General features: G+C 48.1%; 1 long non-coding RNA gene across 1 annotated transcript; it reads right to left on the bottom strand.

Annotated features, from left to right (window-relative positions):
• Window positions 1-8,227: 8,227 nt before the first annotated feature.
• On the bottom strand, window positions 8,228-13,750 carry LOC125700476 (uncharacterized). Its single transcript, XR_007379942.1, has 3 exons — window positions 13,713-13,750; window positions 13,049-13,321; window positions 8,228-9,936 (listed from the first exon to the last, which is right to left on the bottom strand). It is a non-coding gene; the product is annotated as an uncharacterized LOC125700476 (long non-coding RNA).
• Window positions 13,751-13,967: the final 217 nt, after the last annotated feature.

Below are 13,967 nucleotides of genomic sequence, written 5' to 3'. Positions count from 1 at the left end.
CCAGGCTAGGGACAAGCTGAGGTGGCTAAAGACCACTGCACTGAAATAATTTCAAATTACCATGCTGTTTTCTATCTCCCTACTTTTCAGTGACTGTGCTTGGGCTGGACAAGAAGCCAAGAGCATCACAGGCCCAGTAGCCTGGAAAGTATCTATTGGGGCCAAGCACACAAACTAAGCATCAGGCACAGGACAGACTGAGCCTCCAGGGGCCGTGCTGTATTTCATGGTTGGAGCCGTGTGCTAGCAGTGATTGCTGCAGGCAGCAGAGTGATGTGAGCCAGGCTGGACCGGCAGAAAACAGTGTGCCCATTAATGCTCTGCCATTATTAATTCATCACAGCGCCTAAATGTGAAATAAGAGAGGGATTCAACTTGGGAGTGACCCAGAGTGGAGCCCTGGACCTAAGTGACATCCTTTCATTAGCTGTTTGGTGGCAGATGCTGATCAGAACCTCCTGTGCTACAGCGCTTATCCAGCTGTCACATCAAGTCCTGCACTGGGCAGCCATGCATGCAAGATTTCATTCTCCTGTACCCAAATACCTGCACTGAGGAGTTACAGAACCCTGCTCACGGCTCACTGCCTGGCTCTTCATCTCCCTCCTTCCACACTGGGCACTGAACAAACCACCCAGTGTACCAGGGCTGGACATCTGCCACCAGGACCAGGGACTGGAAAGCTCTTTCAATCCACATCGACCTTCTTGCTTTTCCATCCATCACAGGAAGGGCTGCTTGTTTTGCTGCCAGGGTTAGTGCTGGCTTCGGTCCTGTTTTGCTCTGAATGTCTTCTTCTGAGAGCATTTTGTTCCTTTCTGGGAGGCTGCACATGGAGGTACACAGACGTATTCTACAGCTGTGAGGAGGGAGATGCGGCGAGGGACATTGCATGGCCAGATGAGTGCCTGGAAGGGGCCTGGCATCGCCTCTTTGTGTACCTGGGAGTCTCAGGCCTCAGCTCTAAGAGCTGAGTGATGTCTGCACTGAGAGCAGCCTTGGATTGTTTCACATTGTCAGCTGAACACAGCTACAATAATTATAACCTGTAATTCCACATGAGGGGTGAACATCTCAAAAAGGGCTGTTGGGTTTTTAATCTTAAGGAAATAAGACTTAAATATTTTTTCTCTCTTTAATTCTCTCAATGACTTTGTGGTTGTTGGATAACTTTCACCAAACAGAGGGACACAGGTGCCAAAGAGAATGTAATTCCTAAAAATATTTTGAAAATAGATCTCTGAGCATCAGAAACTAAAACCTACTGCTGTCCCCTTTGGGGAAGGAGCTGCAGCATCAGCACAGCTTTCTGATGTCTCAGCACGAGATATGGGAACACCTCCCTGCAGCAGGGCTGCTCCCACCAGCTGCTGTGCTCCCTGGTGCCCTGCCCTGGGATGCAGCCATAGTGACACATGGAGCAAAACAGCTTTGGTGCCACAGCAGAGCTTGCTTCTGGCTTCTTGCACCTTGGTCTTTGCTGACAGCCACTCTCTCTGCCTGTCCTTCAGGCCAACGACTGTCCCACACCCTGAGACCCCTTTCTTTGACACAGTGCCTAATGCTTATCCTTCCTCCCGCTTCCTATCAGGGCCATTTGTCTTTCTGCAAGCTGGAAGCAGCCTTGGGGCAGGGATGTGTGCTAGCAGGTACTTAGCTTATGGAGGCAGTGAGCTCCTGCTATCTCTGGTGACCCTCAGCAGATTTATGTGTTGGCTTAATTGGGGTGAGGCTCCATCAGTCACCAGCAACCCGACACATCTATCCCCGGGCTAAAAACAGTTTGCTTGGAGGAGATGAGTAAGGACAAGCTGTTGTCAGAGGTTGCAAAGCTACAAACAGGCAGGTTGCAGAAGTTGACAGACCTCTGGAAACCTTCTGGAAGTGTCTGGGGCCATGGGTCATTTTGGGAAATATTTGCCTGAATTTGATTGAACTGACTTTGGAGCACGTTCAGGATCAGATCTGGAGTTTAGGATATATGATGGACTCGAGTTGGTACTCCAGCTTTGGCTGTGTTCTCAGAGCTCCAGAAATCAACCTGTACACCAAAATTTTAAGTAAAGACTTACAGAGCAGATGTACTAAGACACATTTTGGAGCTTGGTGGTGTCTGTTACAAATGCAGGCTATGTAACTCACTGCCCATCACTGAGCAGGTTCCCTTCTTTGAACTGGCCACATAGATATGAGTACTGGTAGGTAAAACTAGAAGCTCTGATCCTTACTTCATTGTAAAAAGTGAACTGCTTGCAAAAACCTACTAGTTCAGGGCCATATTTATAATGTGGACCAGCCACCTTGGCCAGTCCTTGGCACCAAGAAAGGAGCATGCACGAGTCCCCTCCAGCCACGCTGTGTGCAGGGGGCAGTGTGAAGGAGGCTCTGAGAAGCAGAGCTGCAATGCTGCAGAAACAAACAGGGCATTCTGGAAAGTAGGCACAGCTATATGGGTTTGGGAACATGTGGGCAGCAATGTTCAATACAGTGAAACTTATTTCTCCTGACATTTGCTCAGCACAGCTGAGCTTCTAACTGTTCCTCTCTTGCCATGCTATTAGATTTCATGGATGAATTTTACATTGCTTAGCTGCAGCTCTGCAGCGCTAGAGATCTGCAATGCCTTTTTGTTAGCTTTGAAGCAGAATGATAACCAGAATGGTTTCCCCATTTCTTTGTGCCTCTGGCAATCAGTATAAGTGTCTTTATCTGTAGCACCCAGGAAACTTGCGTGGGCAGTCCTGCTTTCTGGTTAGAATGGATGGAGTTTGAAAAACCTCTCTCTGCTGCTGATTCTGCCTGGCTTCTAGCACAATGCTGCTATGCCTTTGTTTTCACGAGGCCACTCATACATCAAAACTGTGGGCACGGCCTGCTTGCTCCAAGGCAATCAAGATATTTGCACTTTGGCATCCACATTCAGCTGTTACATGAGAAGCTCCCACATCCCTGCATTCATCTCATTTATTACTGCACCACAGGGATTCTGGACATTTTAGCCAAGAGTGATGCTTCTTTTGTAAGAGGTTTCATGTTCAGAGTGAAGCACTTTTTGATTACACAGACCATTAAGGATGATGTGGCATTTCCAAATCAAGAGCGGGTGAAAATGCGCTGGATCGCATTTCTTCCCTTCTTTCCTCTGCCTCCAACCAGGTGTCCCCTGGCACATCCTGCTGACCCAGCCGAGCTGGCTGTGCCCATGCAGCTGTGCTGTAAACAGAGATGTATGGACAAGACAGCTTTGCTGGCTCGGCATGTTGTGTGGACAACATCTGCTGCCATGCAAGAACTCTTCTGGTGCTGTTATGGGGAGGGTCTGCAGCTTGGAGTTGCCCAAGGGCAGACCCTGTGGGTCTCAGCTAAAGGCACAGAGTCTCTGCCCATGTCCTGTCCTCTCCTGGACTCACAGGAGGCTAAAAATACAGAGCTGGTTCATAGGTGCTATTCTGGGGGCTCTGTATTTCCCCCCTGCTTTAGCTCTTCTGGCGTGTTGCTATTTTTTTCCCAGTAATGATCAGAATTACCCTGTATATGTCTCTCTGGAATATATAATTTTAGATTTGGTTATGCAATTATTACTTAAATAACTTGCTGTGTGAATTGTTTATTTGAATTTAAAGCAATAATAAATTTGGCTTTACTGACAGCACTGCACAGTAGTTAGCCCTGGTAGCAGAGAGGATTCCTTAGGGACTGCCTGTTCCCCAGCACACATCTGTCCTAGCAGTGTGTTTCAGCTCTGTGTTTCCTGCAGAAAATCACCAAACTGTGCCAATGTTCATATTGTTGTATGAGATGGGGAAATACTTACAGTAAATAAAGACAAAACCATTCGTAATTGCTGGTATAATTATAACATTATTACCAAATTAGAGGGAGCTGAAAACAGATTGCCACAAGCAAAGTAACTTCATCATCTCTATATATTGTGATATTTTGTTTCATAAAGGCACCATGGGTTGTGTTTTCTCCTTTCCATTTGAGGGAGTGAGAGGATCAGAGATGCACTGGAAGCACTGAAGTGTTCAGTACTACTAAAGGAAATGTTACATGGCAAAGGCTACTTTGGCATGGCCTTCATCTTGTTGAGACAGGCAAGAGAGTGGTCCATCAATTCTACAAGCCAGCTGACATAAAGTCTCCCATCTTTGCTCTGCCCTGTCTTTAGATGGCTGTGGGAGAAGAAGCTGAGGGCTTTGATTTCTCCTCCCAGAGGGTCAGCAGCTGAGTCAGGCTGCTGGAAATGGAAAACTTTATCAAGGCCATGTTTGAAAAATAGGCTGATGGCCTGTGAAAATCCTTGGTAAGATAATGTAGACCCTTTGAGGCACATCCAGCCCAGTATCCCTGTGAAGCAGGGCCCACAGTGAGAAACTTTCTGGGTGGCCAAGCAGAGGCTCAGTTGCAAGGAATGAGTTGGTGAGGCCAGTGCGAAGCAGCAGTCCTGCCCTCACCCATCAAAAACATCCATCTCGGGCAGGGAAGAAAGGACAGCTTGGGCTGGTGATGCTCTTACAGAGCTCTTTTGAGGCAACTTCATTCACATCTACTGCTCCATATACAGTGTTGAACCTGGTAGAGGATGAAGTTATGAGGAAGGATGCTACATCCATACTGAAAGCCTGGCTGGTACTTGCATGAGGCAGAAAGCATGGGGAATGCCTTAGCTCAGAAGGAGCCACATTGGGTCAGGGAATGTACTCACAAACAGGGAGGATTCACCTGGCTTACCATTCCTACTGTGGGTGGGATGCGGATTTCTGAGGATAAGGCTCCCAAGCAGCCTTCAGCTCCAAGCATTGACACTGCAGCTGCTCCCACCCAGCCCCAGGGAGGAATCAGGTCTGCAGGCCCCAGCAGATGGCGTCACATTGGCTGGAGCAACTGGTGGTGTTAGCGAGCCTGCATCCACACACAGAAACGTGTTTACATGAGGAGCATGCCACACAAAGGCTGACAGTGACCAGGCTGTCCCATGTGGCACAAGCCTGGCTATGCTCTCTCCCTTTTTTCTGGGGATCAGCAGCTCTGTGGTTCCAGTGGCACCGGAGTGGAGCAGTGAGGGGATGTGAACTTGGGCACAGTCACCAGCTGACGATGGTTGGATGTCTCTGGGGAGATGGAGCATGGGGCAGGAAGGTGGCAGCTGCACGTGGGCCTGAGCGCAGCTCCAGCTCCTTGCTGGGACTGCTTGGTGCAGGGAAGGCGAGGGCAGGAGGGTGCCTGGGCATCAATGTCACCCAGGACCAGAGCCAGTATGTGTCACTGACGTCAAATCTGACCCCTGCCAAAGCTGAGCATTGTGTTACAGCGGAGCGGCATTTAGCTCCAGGAAAATGCCTCTGTGCTGAAGCTGTTACTAATGCGATAAACGCTGCAGCTCCCGAGAGGCCGAGTAATTACAAGCTCCTCACAGAAAGCAGCACTGGCCTCCTTTACTGACGAGACAGAACTTCACAGCTGGGAGAACAGGCTGTCAGGATGATGCGAACTCCAGAATTAATCTAGGCAGCTTCCCTCTGCTCCCACCCTCTGTTCTGGCCCCTGTGTGAAGAGACTCAAATTCATGCTAGGAAATCCTGAGGGCTCTTTATCATGGCCTAGAAATGATGGTACTGCCCCAGGAAAGGTGTGGAGGGTTGTGGACCACAGTCAGCAGCCCACCCCTTGTACCTCTGCTGCTTGTCGGCTGCAGGCAATGTGTGCTGGTACCCTGATGGAGCTGAGCCAACAGGACAGGAGATGGTGCTCAAAGCCTGAGTAATCCAGCCAGCCTTTTACATCCCAGTGTGGCTGCCTGTGCATCTTAAAGCTTGAAGTCAGTCCAGGAAATAAAGTTTTCATGTAGGTCTGGGGCTGGGTTGTGATGGTGAGTAGCAGCACTTGCATGGGGTTGCTCTGCTGGTGGCTGATGATTATGGTGTCGATGGGACGCTCTCTTTCAGGAGAGATAGAGGCATGCAGCCAGGGCTGTTCTCTCCTCCAGAGCAGGCCTGATACTCAGGAAGGGCTCAAAGAAAGTCAGAAACTTCAGTCTGTCCAAGGAATAGGATGAAGATGTCTGAGATAGCTACCCAGAGGCACCCCCAGCTCCCATCAACTTTCTTGGTGTCAGCAGGTGTCTGCAAGGATGAGAAGTATATTTCACCTGTCCCAAACTACATGTTCCTTATTTGCAGATGGAAGAAGCATCTTATCTTTACCTTTGTACCAGAAAGCACTTTCAGACCTTTAAATAAACTTTTCCAAGAGAAGATGACGGGGCAGGGAGGTGCTGGGCACTGTCCACCCCATCCCAGCTGCCAGCAAATTCAGCGTGGTTTATATATAGCCCCTGACCTGAGGCCTTCAAAGCAGGACTTGGACCCAAGTTCCTCGAACACGGCTGGAAAAATTCCACTTGGCATCAGGCAATTCACTATATGCTGCCATTCCCTTCTGCTTTTATCCAAACTGTGCCTCCAAGCCCTGTGCTATGGAATAGCTGCTATTCTGGGGGAAGCATTTGATATCTTTCCATCTCCTAATCATTCTGGAAGGGGCCACCTCCTTTCCTCCAGGCTGGGACACAAACAAACTTCCAACTCACTGCACCATCCCAGTTTCATTGGTTTACAGTGGTGCACAACCGGCAGCTGGACCGTGGGGCTCAAGAGAGCTGAAGGTCTCTCTGTCCTGTGTCTGCACATTGAGAAGCTTAGACATGCAGGCACCAGAATATTTCCACCTGCACAGGGTTGTCTCAGCACAACCAGTGAGGCCAGCAGCCAGTTCCTACACAACTTTCGTGCTTGAAGAACACGACTTCTGCTTTTCTGTTTTGTTTTTCTGTTTTCTCTGAAGTTGCCTAGGAAGGAAGTTTTGTACCTTCTATTTCTACCCAGTGCCTAAGGCTTTTTTTTTCTTTTTCGCTCTCAGAAGGAGAAAATACTTGAAACATCTGCTCTCAAGTGGATGTTTCTGCCGACAGGTTGGATGATGCGCCAAATCACACACAAAGTCAACACACACCTAAATCATCAGAACACATTTGTACCACTCGCTGAGTTTGTCCTGAGATTGTAAGGGGAGAACATAGCTTTCACAGCAGGGCTGATGCAAAGCTGGTGTGGATGACCTGCAGCAAGTCCTGGAAGGATGCTACAGGTCAGTTTTCAGGACAAGCTTTTGCTTGTACAAAGGTAAAGATAAGATGCTTCTTCCACCTGCAAATAAGGAACACGTAGTTTGGGATAGGTGAAATATACTTCTCATCCTTGCAGTGGATGCCACACCTGCTGACACCAAGAAAGATGATGGGAGCTGGGGGTGCCTCTGGGTAGCTCTCCCAGACATCTTGATATGCAGCAGTCACCCAGACAACTTCTCTGCTTTCTAGGAGACAACTCTGGCCTTCTTAGGAGCATTATTAAAGTGAGTTTGGCTGCGTATTGTGAAGCAGCAAGGACAGAGAAATGGGCTTCTAGGCCGTACTATGCTGGGATCTCTATTTGTTTGTATCACTTCCCTTTAGACCATGCAGAAAAAGGTTGACTGATCCTCAAAGAGCTTTCTGAAGTCCTTGTAGTATAGGAGCTATATCTGGAAGCAAATTCATTTCATCCAGACCTTCCTCCCCTCACTCCCAAATAGAGGACAAGATATACACCTCTCCTCCATGCCTGCATAGCATCCCTCTTCTCTTGCATAGATGGAAAATAATATTGGGAAAGCACTTGTGTATATTTAGCTACTTCTAATTGAAGTAGCAAGCTGGAAATAAGGAGCAGAGCCAAGCTGTGGTGCCAGCCAGCTCCTCGCGAGCATCCAGCAGCTGCTGCCCAGCCCTGGGCCCACAGTTTAGGACACCTGGCTGTGTGCTTGGGGCAGCACTGAGGGAGAATGCTGCCCAGCTGGAGGCAGAACCCAGGAGCTGTGACTACTGTGTGTCCCCCAGTAGATAAACCTGAGCTCCAGGTCAGTCAAGCTGTCATCAGCTTCAGCAATGCAGCTATCACTCCTTTCCCATGCAGCTGGAGGCATGGCAAGTTAACAGCAACAAGAGTCAATATTTACCACCTCTTGTGTTAGTTTGACTGCGGATGCTTCTCTGACTAATTCATGCAAACGCTTCTCTCTTAATAAGACAGCGTGATGGCAAGGAGAGAGTGACAAAATAGCAACTGGTGTCACCCAGGGCAATAAACTGGAAGAGAAACTGCACACGGTGTCAAAAAATCAGGAGCTACAGTGAGTTTGGAGAAGCGAAAGAAGACAAGTCAGTGAGTGAAAGCCCCAGATGGCTCTGAGACCCATGCAGAAGTTCAGCTGCTGAATTCTTAATGGACACCATGGCATCCTTCCTCCCTAGTTGTTTCAGCAAACACAGTTCTCACTTCTGTGCCTCCCCATGAACATGCATATCGTCTTTGGCTGCCATCAGGAATTTGGTCTAGAACCCACACTTCGGTCATCTGATTTTTATGCAGAAAGGCACCTGGGTTTAAGGAAGCACAGCTTTCATTAAATAAATTTAAATCTACAACCTCCCTAAGGAAGAAAACCCCACGGTTTTCTTAGAAATATTCTCTGCATTTAAACTGCTTGCACAGCTTTGCTCCAGAATAGGTAAAGCTGAAGCAGTGGTGCCTGTGTCTCTTCTGAGTGCTGCCAAGCTCCCCCCAGAACAGCTCAGGGTGAGCACAAGCTGAGATCATGAAACCCACACTTGACACCGTGCTAAATTCAAACTTAACAACCGCTACTCAGAAAAGAGAAGCACAGCTAATTTTCAGAACAGCAGCTGGATGGCTGGCTCTCATCCCAGCCCTCTTCATCTTCCTCTGTTTCAGTGTGAAAAGTCCACCAGAGAAAACTTTGCCACTAGGGATTTGTCAGCCTGCCATTTTTATTCCCACATAAACACCTCCCACAACCATTGGATTTAGTGCCTGGCAGGAACAAATAATTTCTGTAAGGCAGGAACACAGGCGGGTAATTAAGAAAACCCAACTCCAGACGAGGAAATACGGTCTGCAGGCAAAACATTTGGCAGTGCAGGAGCAGGCTGCACAGCTGGCAAAGGCAGGCAGCAGACCAACCACCATCCAGCTACCGGAAACATCTGGGAGAGCGCAGCCTGCAGAATAGATTTGGGATGCATCTCAGTAAAGTAGATGCAAGCTAACCTTCATTCCTTAGCTTATGTAAACTGGAAAGCTCGCAGGGAAATCTGTGTATATTGATAAAGGTTTCTTCCCCTTTGCAGGAGCTTTTTACTCTCTGTATTGCTGCCATTATTTTTTCTGCTGCTGCGGTTTGCTGGAGGCCACCCACAGCAGCTGTAGTGAGCAGATAGTTGACATTTCGCAATGCTTTCATGCTGTCAGAGACTGCTGTGTTTGTTTTCTCCTCACTCTGCTCAAGACAGTCTTGAATTGTCCCTTGGAAATGGTCTCCAATTGCAGCAGCTGTGTCACCCCATTCTCTCCCATTAGCAGATGAAGCAGGAAAGAGACTCAGGAGTCAGTGGTGGGTTCCTTGGTTCTCCTTGGACGTGGGGTTGTCCTTGAATACCACAGCACCCCACCAATAATGAGAGCTCTGTCTGGTACAGCTCTGCATCCCTCCAAATCCCCAGCAATGATGAACCCACTGCCTTTCACACCAGAATGGCTGGCTGCTGCTCTGGTTGCTGTGTGTCACCCATCTGCAAAGGGTCTTGCAGGTAGTTCAGGGATTGGGTGCAGCTCCCTGAACACGTTCTGGGCACTGGGATCCCACTCCATCACCAGAGTCCCAGGGAGAATAAGTGCTGTCATTCCCAACTACTCTCTAGAGAGCCAACAATTTCAATGTAGTTCTCTGCAGCTGGGTGTGACATTAAAGGCAGCAGAGCTCTTATTGCTGGTAGAGGAGTGATGAGCACAAACCATCCAGCTGGACTTCTTATGTCTGCAAAAATGAGTAGGCTTAATCTGGAAGCAGTTCAGAAGAATACAAGTGGTAATCATTGCAATGGCTTGCATCTGATTTTACCTTGAAGGGGAAAATGCCCCTTCCCCATTTTGCAAGATATAAGGGCAATGTTCCCAGACACACCTCTGAAACATGGGGTAAACACAAACTATAAGAACCAATGGCCACAACTAATTCTCTTTGCAACTTCCAGTAGCTGGAGAGGCTTCCAGCTAGCTGAGTATATCCATTTCAATGCAATTTCCTTCATTATTCAGACTTGCAAATTGTCTGTTCCTATTGGTCTCCAATGCAAATCTTTCCAAGTTTAACACATCTGCAATTCTATAAAGTCATTAGCTTTAATTAACAGACAAAGTTCCTCCATTATTTTTAGAATTAATGCCAGCTGAGAATAAGAGCTAAAGTGGTTGTATGTATTCACAAGGAATTTTTCCTAAAACGCTGTGATTAAAAGCTTGAAAAGAAGGAGGGAGTGAAACAAGCATGGATTTGCTGAAGAAGAAGCACAAATCAGTTGAATGCATCACCCTGAGAGCTCAAACCTGGAGCTTCTCAATGAGAATACCTAAGATGGGCTATATGAGAGCCTCCATTTGATGGTTTGGCAGCTCCAAGAAGCTGTCCCAGAAGCACAGCTAAGCAGTATCACAGAATCACAGAACTGTAGGGGTTGGAAGGGACCTCCAGAGATCATTGAGTCCAACCCCCCTGCCAAAGCAGGTTTCCTACAGCAGGTCGCACAGGTCGGCATCCAGGCAGGTCTTGAACATCTCCAGAGAAGGAGACTCCACCACCTCCCTGGGCAGCCTGTTCCAGTGCTCCGTTACCTCACTGTAAAGAAGTTCTTGTGCACATTTGTGCGGAACTTCCTATGCTGCAAATAGCTTTTTCAGCCCAAACCTTTTGCTCCTTTGCTTGACAGAAGCCTAAGATAGAAGAACAACCTGGACACAATCAGATCAGCTGTTCCCCAAGTGGGATATGACTGTAAAAACAGACTGGAACAGGAAGGCTGGGGCAGACCACAGGGCACTGTCCCTTCTCCTTGCTGGGACAGGGCACTGTGTGACATCTGCACGCTGACCTTACCACACCAGCAAATGCATTCATAGGCAAAGAATAGAGGGAAACAAACAAGTGCCACAAGGATTAAGCAGGAATTAATGTGCAGAGCAGGAGGCAGCACGGTGCTGACAACTGAGCTGTGAGTGGCAGCACTGTATTGCTTTGGGCCAAACATGACAGTTCCAGCTCAAAGCAGGAGTCAGCCGAGCTGTCAGCAGCTGTGGTGGGATGAAAAACGGTGCTCTGCAGTTTTCATGCTCTGTCACATGAATACAAGGAAGCACCTGGACTATCGAAAATCAAGATAAGAGCAGTTTAAGCGCCAGACTTCTGACACAGCAGAGAGAGATGCACTGAGATGCTTTGCAAAAATCCAGATGTCCACTGAAGTCACCATTTGCTCCTCAGCTCCTTCCCATTCCTACAGTGGCAAAATTCAGTGGCTGGGATTGTCACAGATCACAGCTTAAGTGGGCTTGCATGGCCCAAATCAGAGATGCCATAGCACTGCGTTCCCACAAGCAGCTTCCACTCAGTTAGCAGCCAGTCTGCTTCTTGTGTCCCCATACTTGGGGTTCAGAGAGACTCTGTCTATTTAGAGGACATGGAAGACAAATCATAGTGAGAAAACTAACATTCAATTCTCCAGCTGCTGGGTTAGAAGTGTGAAGTTTGGACAATAACTGCCCTTCAGCATCAGCAAGACTGTGGCAGCAGCTCTGTAAAGCTCTACTGTGTCTGACCCTGAGGTTTTGTTCTCTGAGTTCACAGTGTTGGGGCTAAAATACAGCACCTACAGGAAGGAAGCATGGTTAATGTCTGGGTTCTCAGAGCTCAAAAAGTAGATAATGTTATTTTGACTTTCTTCATCAAGAATGGTCTGTGGTGATGTCCTCTGCTGATGTTCATTCTCTGCTGCCATGTTACGTCTCGAACCCCACCACCAAACACCACCCAAACCCTGCTGTGAGGTGTGCTCTGCACGCTCCTTTGCCTGCTGCACCTCGGCTGAGCGAGCAGGGATGGGGAAAGGAAGCTGAGACAGGCAGCTGTGGAGAAGGAAACAGAGAGACATGGTGAAATAAAAGCTGACATGAGGATGCAGTCGCCCTCAGACACAGTGTGAGATTGGGTAGAGTAGCACATCTCTGGGACTGCTTTCCCATATCATTGGCCCTATGCCTTACTTCTTGTGAGAAAGGATTCTTCAGAGCCCTCAGAGCATCTCTTCATGCCTGATCTTTAGCATTTACTTGTTTTGAATTTTCAAGCTCAGAAAATGCCTAGAACCTTATTTTCTCCCAAGAAAGCTGAGTTCCTGATGTGACTTCTCTATTGTTGTAAGTGAGGCTATAACCCTGAATAGAAAGGAAACCAGAGGCCAGTAAGCTGTCTTCAGATCTCTCCTGTGCTTCTTAAAGTACTCTGATTATTCCTGCCGCCTTTGTAGCAAGAAAGCTTTCTCAGTGCTTAGCAATTATAGGTATGGCTGCCATACCTGCTCTTAAACTCTAATTGTTTGTGGCTGACATAACCATAGCTGTTAGTGGCCGGGTCAGCAGGCTGCAAGCTTGCTGGAGCTGTGCACACAGTGCCTAACTTCAATAGGAAGGGCATGCAGAGTTACAGCAACCTTTGGGGACTGCTGCTCAGATTTATTGCTTTTTTCAGCATGCACAGTGAGGAAAAAAGCAGAGAAGGGAAAGAAGAGAACAGAAGTGAGAGAAAAAGAAAAGAAAGGGAGAACATTTCTTTGGATAACTGCTGCCTTGGGTGTTAATGCTCTTGAGCTGCTTTGCTGGCACAGCACTACGGAGGAGAGGAGCTCCTGCAGGTGGCTGTGAGGGCAGAGAGCTGCCAGCTTGGATGCGAATCAAAATGTGGGCAACAGAGAAGTCAAGGTGTCTGCTAAGACTCTGCCCATTGTTGTGGGTTTACTTGTAGAACTGCCTCTCCCAAACCAGGCTGAGCCTGGGAATGCACCAACAGAGGAAAGTGACAAAAACATCGTAACCATTACCAAGGCTGGCAGCAGGAAGCTCAGTGGATGTCTGGATTGTTGGAGCATGCAGCGGGTTGATGGCCTCAGTCCCAGGCAAGGTTATGTGGTGGCAGCTCCTTGCTGTGCTGGAATGGCTCACAGAGCTGTGGATGAGATGGGCACTGGAAGAGATCTCACCTCCCAGAGCGGCTTGAGGGGCTGCTCTATTCAGGGTTCTTGCCAGCTCCAGTGAGGCTCAGATGTGGGTGGCACTAAGACTGAGCTCAAAGGAGTGCAGATCTGCTGCAGGTGCTAGGAAGGGAAAAGCTTTGACCGGTTGTGTATCAAAACCAAGATAACGTCAATCATAGTTCCTGATTGTTTTATGGCTCTCTTCTTTATGCACAGGACACACAGTAATGATCCTTCCCCATCTACATAGACAAGCTGCTTTTCCTCCCATCTTTCAAATGAGGAAATTGAGGCAAAGCACTGCATAGTGTCTTTCCTAAACTGGTACATTACCAGCCAGAAAAGGGTCCTAATCACTAGAGTTGAGCAATGGGACTGCCTCCATGGGATAATTATGCCATGGCTACAGTCGGTGTAACAGATGGAAAGCGCAGCAATAACAGCAGAGTTGCAGGTTTACCTAAATGCAACAGGTGTGAGTACAGAAATAATAATAATAAAAACTGCTTACCTTCAGGAGGTCACAGGTAGACAGGGATGTCCAGTCAGATACCCTCACCTCTACTGCCAACCCTTAAATGGGGTCTGGGAAGGGATGGAGCCAAGATCCTTCCAGTCACTCAGCTGCATTGCATGCACCTGAGCTCCCTTGGGTAGGCCCTGCCCTCCCTCCAGGTGCTCCATCATTGCTTCAGGTCATTACTTAGCATTTCCACTATAGTTAGGATGACCAGTTCATCTTACTCTGCATCCTGTAGCAAGGTGT

Source organism: Lagopus muta, chromosome 14, assembly GCF_023343835.1.
Source record: "Lagopus muta isolate bLagMut1 chromosome 14, bLagMut1 primary, whole genome shotgun sequence".
NCBI classification, from domain to species: Eukaryota; Metazoa; Chordata; class Aves; order Galliformes; family Phasianidae; genus Lagopus; species Lagopus muta.
This window is presented reverse-complemented; position numbering and strand designations above follow the sequence as displayed.